Source organism: Olea europaea, chromosome 8, assembly GCF_002742605.1.
Source record: "Olea europaea var. sylvestris chromosome 8, O_europaea_v1, whole genome shotgun sequence".
In the NCBI taxonomy this organism is placed as follows: domain Eukaryota; kingdom Viridiplantae; phylum Streptophyta; class Magnoliopsida; order Lamiales; family Oleaceae; genus Olea; species Olea europaea.
Window position 1 is genome coordinate 19,754,726 of NC_036244.1, and position 11,813 is coordinate 19,766,538.

The window sequence follows — 11,813 nt, forward strand, 5'->3', positions numbered from 1 at the left end:
ATATATCACATTCTCAATATAATGTGATTGACTTAGATAGTAACCCCCACTAATTTTTGTGACTTTGATACCTAAAATGGTATCCACTTGTTCAAGATCCTCCATCTTGAATGTGGAAGAAAGAAACTTTTTTGTTTCTTCTATTCCGTTCATGTGATTACTCATAATCAGCATGTCGTCAACATACAAGTATATAAATGTCACATAATCATCACAAACTTTAGAATATAAACATTTATCAACGCTATTATGTTTAAACCCGAATAATATTATTGCTAAGTCAAACTGCTCATGTCATTTCTTTGGTGCTTACTTCATACCATATAAAGATTTCACTAACTTGCACACTTTATGTTCATTTCCAGGTAGGGCAAACCCTTCGAGTTGTTCCATATAGACCTCCTCATCGATATCTCCATTTAGGAATGCTGTCTTGACATCCATTTGATGAACATGCAAGTTATATATTGAAGCTAAAGCGAATAATATCCTAATCGATGTTATTCTAGCTACCGGTGCATAAGTATCAAAATAGTTGATTCCTTCCTTTTGTCGATATCCTTTGGCTACTAATCTAGCCTTGAAGGTATTTAAGGATCCATCAACATTGTATGTTTTCCTAAATACCCATTTGCATCCAATAGGCTTGGATCCCGGTGGTAAATCAACAAGTTCCTAAGTATTATTGGATATTATCGAATCCATTTCATCCTTAATTGCATCTTTCCAAAAGGTGCTATCACAAGAAGCCATAGCTTCTTTATAAGTCTTAGGATCGGTTTCTACTTGTAGAACAAAAGGAATTGTTCTCACAACATTCAACTCATTTCCCTCTACTAAGTAAAAGGAGATAAATTGAGAATCGATTTCATTCGATCTCAAAGACTTCTCAACTCGAGTTCTCTTGCTTATTCATGGTTCACTAGACACATCAACATCCTTAGAAGATATTTCATCATATGTTCCACTTGAGCTAGGGATTTTCAAGATTTTCCCTCAATTCATTATCCGAAGATAACGAATCCTTAAAGAACTCCACATCGTTGGATTCGATAATCACATTGGACTCCAAACTCAGCAATCTATAAGATTTGCTATTGTTTGCATATCCAACAAAGGCACATTTAATGCCTCTTGGACCCAGTTTGGTCCTATTAAGATTCGTGTTCTTGCAATAGGCAAGACACTCTCACACTTTGAAGTATCCAATGTTTGGTTTTCTTCCTTTCCACAATTCATAAGGAGAAACCTTAGTATATTTTGAAGAAATCCTATTAAGTATTCTACATGCACTTAATAAAATTTCACCCCACAAGTTAAATGGCAACTTAGCATGAATAAGCATGACATTTATCATTTCTACAAATGTTCTATTTTTTCTTTCAGCTAAGCCGTTTTGTTTGGATGTCCTAGGTGCAGAATATTGATAAATAATTTCATGTTGTTCACAAAACAAATTAAAATCATTGGAAAAGTATTCACCATCTCTATCACTCCTTAAAATTTTAATTTTTTTCCTAAATAATTTCTAACCTCATTCTTGTATGTCTTAAACATGTCAGAGGCATCACTTTTATGTTTTATCAAATAAACATATGTATATCTAGAAAAGACATCTATAAAAGTTATGAAATATTTATTTCCACCTCTAGTTAACATACCATTAAGTTCACATATATGAGTATGAATTAATTCTAAAATACTAGAGGTTCTCTTAACACTTTGATATGATTTTTAATCATTTTAGATTCTACACATATTTTACATTTATGTACAACATTTTCATCATATGAGATTAAGTCATATTTTTTCATGCGTTTCATTGTATTTTTACCAACATGACCTAATCTAGCATGCCATAATGAAAATAGATTCACAACATAAGCAAAATTACTTTTATTCATTTCATTTTCAACGGTACATAATTTGATCATTCCTTCACACGAATAGCATTTTCCAAAAAAATTCCCATTAAGGGATAGTACAAGTTTGCCGAATTCATAAACACATTTGATATCCAGTTTTTCCAAGAGATTGCCACTAACTAGATTCCTATTCATATCCGCAACATGTAGTACAATAGTTAGAGTAACGATTTGCCCAGAAGTGAAGATACTGTCTACACTTCCTTTTCCAAACACCTTGGACCACATCTCGTTACCCATTTGAATCTCTTATTTTCCATCCACTTCTTGATAAGTTTTGAACAAAGATTTATCGTATGATACATGTACCGTAGCACAAGTATCATACCACCACTCGGGAACATTTTCTTTGATTGCGTTTACTTCACTTATGGTAGCCACAATTTTGTCATCTTGGATGGAATTCACTTTGGCCTCAAAGTTGTTTTGTTTTCGGTGCCTACAATCCTTAGCATAGTGACCAGATTTTTCGCACACAAAAAAATCTCCTTTTGTCTTCTTCTTAGATTTGTTAAAGTTCCTAGAAGGCTTCCTTTTGTTGGATTTCGCCGACGGTTCTATTTTGTCCACAGCATTTGCTTTAGAAGAGCCCTCATGAGAATTTTTAATTTTATCACGTATTCTTGACTCCTCTTCGATTCGAAGACGCTTTTGTAATTGTTCCAAAGAATAATCTTTGGAACTATGCATGATCTTCTTCCGGTATCCTTTCCAAGTTCCAGAAGTTTGACAATTATAGCCCTCACTTGAAAGGTCTCCTATATATCAATTTTCAACGCCTTTAATTTGTTGACAATCACTTGCAACTCATGCACTTGGGGAAGAAGAGAGATATTTTCTAAGAATTTAAAATCAAAATATTTAGAAATCAAAAATTTCTTTGTACCTTCTTCTTCCGCCTTGTACTTACTTTCCAATGCTTCCCAGATTTCTTTCGCCGAAGTTGTATTGGTGTATAGATCATACAAACGATCCGATAATACATTCAAGATGTGGCCACGACAAATCAATTCATCTTCTTGGCGTTTTTGTCTTTCGGTCTTGATTGCTTCGAATTCTCCATTCGTTGGTTCCAGCAAAGCCGCCAAATCTGGATCAAGAATATAAAAAATCTTCAACGCCGTTAGGAGGAATTTCAACTTGTCTTGCCACCGCGTAAAGTAGTCCCGTTAAACGATCCAATCTAACCAAATCTTGATTCATGAGTTTGATGGTTGCCATAGTTATATCATTCTCCATCGCAAAATATAGTTTGAGATTGTTGGAAAATAAGAGGTTGGAGAAGAAACAACAACAAAATTATAGAAACAAAATGAATAGAAATCACGAAATACGTCAAGAACGAATTTGAGGCTTGAATACGGAATTGTTGTCCTCAAACTATATTTGTCTCTCTCGCGATTGAATGAGATGCTTAAGAGTTTTGGTAAACGGTTTGTAGGATTATATCAAGCCTTGTAAAGGATTTAACACCAAAGTACAAGTGCAATCCTCCAAAACTTTAAGAACACAAAGGAAGATCTTGAATATGAATGTAAATCAATAGTTTGATTCAATATGGAATGATTTATGGATCTCAAGATATTTTCAATGATTCTAATAATGTTTGTATTGATCATTCATCACCTATTTATAGGTCTCAATAATACATCACGAAATGGTGTCAAAACAAGATGAAAAGTGACAACTTTTAATCTAAAACGGCTCCAAAGTTTCAAATTGAAAAATCAGCCAACGGCTATTTTTTAACACTATGCATACGCATAGTATAAATCGTGCGTACGCATAGTAGAAGCAAAATTTAATTCTGATTTTGTCAAAACACATCTCGTGTATGCATGAAATTAAGCATGTGCGTACGCATATGCAAAAAATCAAAATTTTCATTTTTCAATTTGTTTAGATTCTACTAATTCCACAATTGAGCCCAACAATTAGTTCATTATCATTCCATTGATTTTGAACAAATATTTAACACTTTACGTTACCGACACCAAGTAGCACGAGCTATACCAACAAAATGTATTCCTCCGGGACTCAGTAAGCATGTGATGTGTTTATGCTCAGTTAATAAATCAATTAAGTTTCGAATTTCTTTTTATGCTCAGTTAAATTTAGGCTTTGTTTGTCATCCTTTTTTTTTTCCATATTTTACTACATTATTTTTTCTACAGCACTTATTTTCAACCACACATTTTTCATTAAAATAATATTACACGTAAATCAAAAAAATTTCTTTCTTTTTTAACCACACATTTCAATATCAATCACTATTTCATAATAATTATACTCAAATAATGGAGCACAAAGAAGCACTTAATATGCTTCGAATTTATTTTAACTTCTCTGGACATCTCACTTGCAGCACTTAAATGTGTATTTCTATTACTTGTGGAAATGCTAAAATTCAACAATCCGATATCGAACAGATGTACAATGGTCGATTCCTTCTTCGGTTCTATGGTTCGGTCCACATACAAATCATGCATGGATGATGTATGTATAATATCAAACTTCAAATCACTGGTGGAAGATGTGAACGGACATTATATGCACTGCAACGCATGATGTATGTATAATATCAAACTTCAAATCACTGGTGGAAGATGTGAACGGACATTATATGCACTGCAACGCATGATGGTCTGACGTCGACCATGTCCTCATTCCAATAATGATGGACAAGTACATTGGATTCTTGCTCACTTCAACATCAAAGATAGATCTTTCTACATATATAATTTAAGCCAATCAGCCCCCATTAATTTCAATTCCACTACATTTCATTTCTCTCTCTTCTATTTTCAACCGTACAATTTTTTATAAAATAATATTACACGTAAATCGAAAAATTTTTGTCTTTTTTCATCTTCTCATTTTTCAAAAAAAAAAAAAAAACACGATTCCAGCCATTTTCATTTCCACAAAATGGGGACCAAACGGGGGCTAACAATGAGAGACAGGATGATTATCACCATTGTGGAGGCCCTTGCATGTTTTCTACCATATTTGATGGTTAGTATTAATATTTAGGAGTCTAACAAACAAGGGATGAGTACGTAATCAATCACTGGTTTATTACAATATTCATTTCAATGTAAGGTTACATAGAGATATATCCATTTTTTTATAGTTACACATACGTTGACAATCCTACGCTCAACTTGTTTCCCACATTAAGTTTGTAACACCTAACTTAATTTTTTTTCACAATGATGCAACCATGCAGTCTTTATGTGATCAAGTTTGCTGAATATATTATATATGGGAAGATTGCTGCGATGGCAGAAAACTTTGATGCAAACACCTCAAAGTCGCTTTTGGCAGCTCAACTATTCAAGCATGGTTATGAGAAGTGATATGTGCATTTTGTGCACTTATCCGGACCAAATTTTATATCGTTAAACTATTAAATTTTACCTAACTTATGTTAATTTCTTCTTGTTTACGTTTTGGACCCATTCATAAGAAGAAGAAAAAAAGGATTGAAGAATTGATGATCAGATGGAAGGTTTGGGGACTAATGTGCACATGAGAAGAAGTTGAAGGATCAAAATATGCATAATTTGAAGAAAATGGCCAAAATGAAGGAAAAAATGAAGAAGGTGACCAAAATGCAATAATTGAAATATGACATAACTGGGCAATCACCCAGCAATAATTGTCGGACAATCGCCTCGCTTGAAATTTCGAAAGCATGGACGAATTGATTTTCCTTGGCGATTGCTTGGTTTTCTACTGAGCGACCGCCCGGGGCAATCGGTGAAAGGATCCATTTTTCATTATAAATTCTTCTCCAACAATGACTCATTCTTCTTGGGACAATTCCTAGACGTTTTTGAAGATTTCTTGGAGACTTTTGAGCATATAAATAGAACATATTAACTCTAAGTAAAGGTGGGACAATTGATTACAAAAAGAGGCGAACAGTAAAAGATCGAATTCAAGAAATCAAAGATCAAATTCAAGAATTATAAGTGATGAACAATTTTATTTTTATTTTTTTGTTTGCTTCTACACAATATGTTAAACTAAAGTAATCTAGGGCTAAGATTACGATGAATCTATATCATGAATATTTAACTCTTGATTTTATTTATTCTTGATATTTAAAGCATGTTTTCAATTATTAAATGATTGACATGAGTTTATTCTTCTTTATAATTACATGCGCAATAGTTGTATGAGTTTCGTGATTTGCTTTACTTTCAAAAGATTAAAAATAAGTTAGACATAATATCAATTATCGTAGAATTCGTTAGGGATAAAAAATGTTCCACTATACTCTATGTGATCTTTAAGTATTCACATATCCATAATGTATCCTTGTATATTCGCATCCGTCATAGAAATATAGTCTGTTCACATGTAAAAGTAGATTTAATTATACTCGAGAGAGATTATTAAACTATTTAGGAATATTGATTTTCATAATTGAATCATATTGTCAAATTATAAAATTTGAGATTAAAGGGATTGATATAAGGGATAGTACTTATTTCATCATTATGTTTTCATCAAATTTGCATTAATCAAAATCTTAAATTGAATTGAGTCAAATTTTTGTCTTGCATTCATAGGTATAGTAGTTGATCACAATTTAGCTATAAAAAAAATTGCTATTCCATAACCCATTTTCTTAAAATAAATAAATAAAAATAAAAATATAAATATAAAATCTATTTAATAGATGACAAACATTGGCTAAGCATAATGGGTAATTCCACTTGTATAGGGAGAAATCTCCCGTACAAGTATCACGGTCCACAATATACCCTTTGAATATTTGGTCTACAATTTAAAAATATGTATTTGACAAGAATAATTGCAAAAAATTCAAGTACATTTTTTGTTTATCAGAAGTCAAGACCAGAGTGTATTTATTTATTCTGAATTTTGTCCTAGAAGTGTTGCCGGCGTAAATTAAAGTAATACGCAGGGTCTCAATTAAGATATTATAATATTTGTTCGTTTGCATATTTTAAATAGACACGTTTTAATTTATTATTATTTTTTTTTTTTTAAATTGTATAAGGAAAAGAGACCTTATAAATCATAGTCATATCTTTCACGCCTCTTTCATTCACGACTCTATAAAATTTCGCGCTCGCCTCTGCCTATCAACTCTACTCATCGCCCCTAGCCACCTATTAACCACCCACTGCCGACCAACAAAAGGCATGTGCATCTGATAATAAATATAACCCATGTGGAGTTGTCTTCTTTAATTAGTTGAATATAACTTTAGTCTGTTAAATTACTAATACTAGGGTGGGTTACATTAATTCAACTAATGACGTATTCAATCTTAACGGCTACAAAATAACGTAGTTCTATCTTATATGTCTTTTGCGTCTCTCTTTGCTAAATTATTCATAAATTTGATTGTTAAAATCACATGAAAATGAAGGTATCGAGTTTACAATAATTAAGATATGAGTTGTCGTGCTTCAATTCGATTTATTCAGAACGGTAGAAACGACACTATGATAAAAACAACTAATTTGGGTAGATTTAGGTCAATTTGATTAAGTTTGACTTGAACAGAATATTAAGATTAGAAAAATCATATTTTTAGATTTAAGTTAAATTAACTAATTAACAAATTCATTTAAAAAAATAAAATAATTTGACTTATTTAAAAAGAATTAGGAAGATTTGATTCTTATTCGGTTATTAATCTAGAACCGAAAATCAAATCTAACCTATTGATTCTCGTTTCCGACACTCGTTCAGATATTTAAGAATAATCGCTTTGTTCGATTCTGTCCAGTTCGATTCAAAAATTTTGTCCAACCCAAACCAGCCCAGCGCAGCGCAACTCTAACTAATACATAGATATAGATATGGGTATCATAATCTCTCTTTTATCATTTATGATCTTGGTCAAAGATGAATAAAAAAACAAAGAAAAAACTTTCGACAAATATGAAAAATTAGATTTTATCTAAAAAGTCGGGTGATTTTTATTTTCCTGAGAGATTATCATTCATTTTGGGAGTGTGAACATGACCTCCAAAACACTCATGTGACTTTGTCAATCGGCCTCTGATCTTGATGAACATCAGCCAGAGATTGCCCGTATGATACATCAGATTTTTGTAGTAAAGTCAAACTAGATAAAACATTTACACAGAGAATTAAGGGTTATTAGTCAAATAGTTTTGACTAAACGACAAACTTCATCTAAAAGGAGAACAAAATCACAAGGGATCATAAGCAGTCTTTGCAAAAGTAATGAAGAACATCACAATGTAGTCCAAATACATAGATCGCGAGATGATCAAGGATTCATCAGACCTCTCTCAGCTTCAAACCCAAATACGGTCCTCCTAGAGTGTGCTTGCTCCCTTTGACTCGGTTATGAAAACAGGAGACATGGCACTAACCAGAAAGTCATTTGGGTATTCAGGTGCCAAAGCCGTTCTTCTCTCCTCTTAAGACTTGGTACAGCTTTCTAAGTTCCTCTTTTTGCTCCAAAATCTGCACAGAATGATTAAGAGTTAGTTTTAAGAGTCATTATATCAGATGCTATTATAGCGTAGTAATAAGACAAAACATTACTTGTTTGGAGGTTGAATGGATATCATTAACGATGAAGATAAGTTAAAAGCATGCAATCTTGTCTAATTTATGTGCCAAAAATGCACTAAAGTTAACAAGTTACACCTAACGTGTTCTTTTTAAAAAAAAATGGTGAAGGCCAAAATATTTCTTGCTTTTGCAGGTAATTTGGGAGAAAAAAATGTTGAACGACATTAAAGATTAAAACGAAATAAATAAGTCTTGTCAGCTGTAGTATTCAATATTCTATATAATAAACTGTGTGACTAAAAATCATGCACTACAAGAATATTAGAGAAAAATGAACATGATGAAGATATTACCACTGACTGTGGTGGTGATGGAGATGGAGACTCGCGATCAGTAATATCTGACACCAGAAAGTGGAAGTTAGTGGACTAGACAGAACAAAAACTAAATAAAATTGAGGATTTAATCTGTTACTACAATTAATTATCAATAAACTCTCTTCCATCCTTCTCTTTCGGTTCTTGCAGCAAAGTTCATGGTTGTGAAACTCTCCTAACAATTCTATCGGTTGTTGCATCACCTCATCTTCTGAATCGGGTATATTTGATTCACAACTTTTCTTTAGAACGCCGTGTGAAGATGGATTCACCGAAAATTCTTTTCCCTCCCCCAGTGGCCTTAGAGAAAACATTTTGTCCCTTAAAAGTAGACGAATTAGATTGATTTTTGCCAACTGAAATGCCTGTGGTGACACAAGTTCTTGCTTTGGTCACATCATCTTTCTTCGTTGCCTGCAACACAGAAGGCTTCTTAGTGACAGTAGAAAAAGGAAAATCAACTCCTTCAGGTGTAATCTCGGGGAAAAAATAAATATTACCATTTTAAGTTTTGATTTGCCTTTGGTGACATGAGTACTGGATTTTGTCAAATTATCTTTCATTGCTGCCTGCAGCACACAAGACTTTCTTAGTGACTTCAAAGAAAGTGGTGCGGAAGCAAAATTGAAAATTTTATAACAAAAATAAATTTGAAAAATGAAAACCTTGAAAATATGTTTAAAAAATAAATAAATAAAGATTATTGTAAAGAATTGGTTATTGAAATAATTCCCTTAAATATAAGGTAACAGAACTAAAATTCGAAATGGAAAGTAAACTAAAATCCTAAAAAGGAAATAAAAGGAAACATAAATCCTATTATAATAATAACTAACTACTATCCTCTTTATAATAGGCTATATCTAAAAGGGAACATTCTATCTCAACTCCTATTGGGCTGATCCTACATAATATAATTGTTGGTTGACCACAAAAAAACTCTAAAGAAACTTCCACTTCGATGAAAACAACACTTGGATAAAAATTATTCTTGAAGGAAGATTTCCCTCATCAATGCTTAATGTAAAAGTTATGGCTGGAAACATACATCTTGGAATTGATATGGTAACAAAAGTACCATAGAACCATATAATTTTTGAGTAGTTTCTTGCATTGATGTGCACAAAGCCTCAAAGGACGCATATAGGATAATTAACAATTAAAACTATTAATGGAAGAATTTAAAATGCAATGGCGAAAGGATGAGCTAAAAACCTTGACGAGAAGTATAACAAATCTACCGATGATTCCGTAAGAACTGTAATTTCAACATTGATTCAAAATATTAATAACTCCGTACTAATATATCAGACGAACAATCTCCAGCTGATCATCACGAATAGAGGCCAATTGACAGAGTCACAGAAGTGTTTAAGGGGTCATATTCACACTCCAAAAAAGAATGATAATCCATTAGCTCCCGTTTTGCATAAAAAATATGCTTGCATAATCGATAAAAGAAAAACTCAAGAATCATTAAACGAATAGGTAAAGAACCTTCCAATTAACAGCTAAAACAAGAAATTTGATGGGGTTGATTGATAATGAAAGGGTAAAAAACTAAATTTGTGTTGCCAATGACCAAAGAGAACTATCAAAATTTATTAGTCAAAGATATTTCTTTCACACCACTTGAAAGTTGAAACTACAACAAGAACACTTATTTTACACTATATTATCATTCGCTTATCCTTCCTAATATACACTTATTTATGCATATTTCTCCAGAATCATGTCAAATAAATCTTATGACAATAACAATATATTAGGAAAGAATCTCAAAAATGATGCTATATAGATCAACATTGACAAGTTCCTGGTATCATTATTATTAAGTAGTATTACATCTTAAAATATTATTTTCATATATATGATCTAAGAGGGATATTACCCTTAACAGCGATCCACGTATCTAGAAACAACCCAGTGGAAGAAAAGGGCATTGTAATTAATCATTCAATTATACAAAACAAAAAATCAGTTGCATCAAAATAAAATCCTATTTCACAAATTTCGTGTTAAAAAGCCCATAACACTGACAGAACCATGTTTTTTATTCCAGCACAAATACAAGGACAGCAACGTAAAAGCAAATCATATCGGAAAATCACCACACCACCAGCCAGCTATCATCACATCGCAATTCGTAACAGACCAAATTATGAACAGGCCACAAACAGTGTATCGTTGAGACCGAGTTAATTGTTTCCAAATTCCAAATAACGACAGAATAATTCAATCCACTATCTGAGAAATTTTTCAATGCAAAAAAGAGAAGAAGGAATACATAGAAATCAAATTTTATATCGGCAGGCAAGCTGCAGCAATGGCGTGGCACGACGGACGACTGGGTAATGTGAGTTTTACTTTTGCCTTTCACTTCTCAATTTCTCTGGGCATTCTTGTGTTCTTCTTCGCCACACGCCTCTTGCAACCAGGACAAGGCATTTAATAAATAAAAAAATGGGCCCTTGAATTTTTGGGCCTGAGGCAAGGGCCTCACTTGCCCGGCTTAAAATCGGCTCTGCTTGTGATGATGCTACGAAGCTTCGCAAAGCTTTTAAGGTATTTTCTTAATATTTTGTTTTCTTCAATTTCCTATAGTTCCTTTTTTTGTGTGTTATGGTTCGCGAAACGAAATTGTTCTCTCTTTCGTGATCACGTAAAAAAATTTTGGTTATTGTTTTCTTAATTTCAAAATTTAGAGGTTTGTTTTCTTATTTTGAATTGACAACCTCGTGTTTGTGTGAGTTTCTGCGCTTTTCTGAGAATGGAAAAAGAGTTATATATTAATTGGATAATCGATCTTAGAATTTGATACCACTATAAGTTTTCTACAAAATAAAAGCACAATTTTTCTCTGCTTTTCTACAAAGCGACATAATTTCTTAACAAAAGAATAAATTTAAACTAACCATTGTAAGAACAATTTTTACATAACTCTTGATTAATGATATTTTGGATTTCGTTTCTCTAT

The 11,813-nt window shown here is 32.4% G+C and overlaps 1 long non-coding RNA gene across 1 annotated transcript; it reads right to left on the reverse strand.

Moving 5' to 3' along the window:
* Positions 1–7,934: 7,934 nt before the first annotated feature.
* On the reverse strand, positions 7,935–11,277 carry LOC111399123. Its single transcript, XR_002703564.1, has 4 exons — positions 11,124–11,277; positions 9,337–9,405; positions 8,813–9,250; positions 7,935–8,408 (listed from the first exon to the last, which is right to left on the reverse strand). It is a non-coding gene; the product is annotated as an uncharacterized LOC111399123 (long non-coding RNA).
* Between the last annotated feature and the right edge of the window lie 536 nt (positions 11,278–11,813).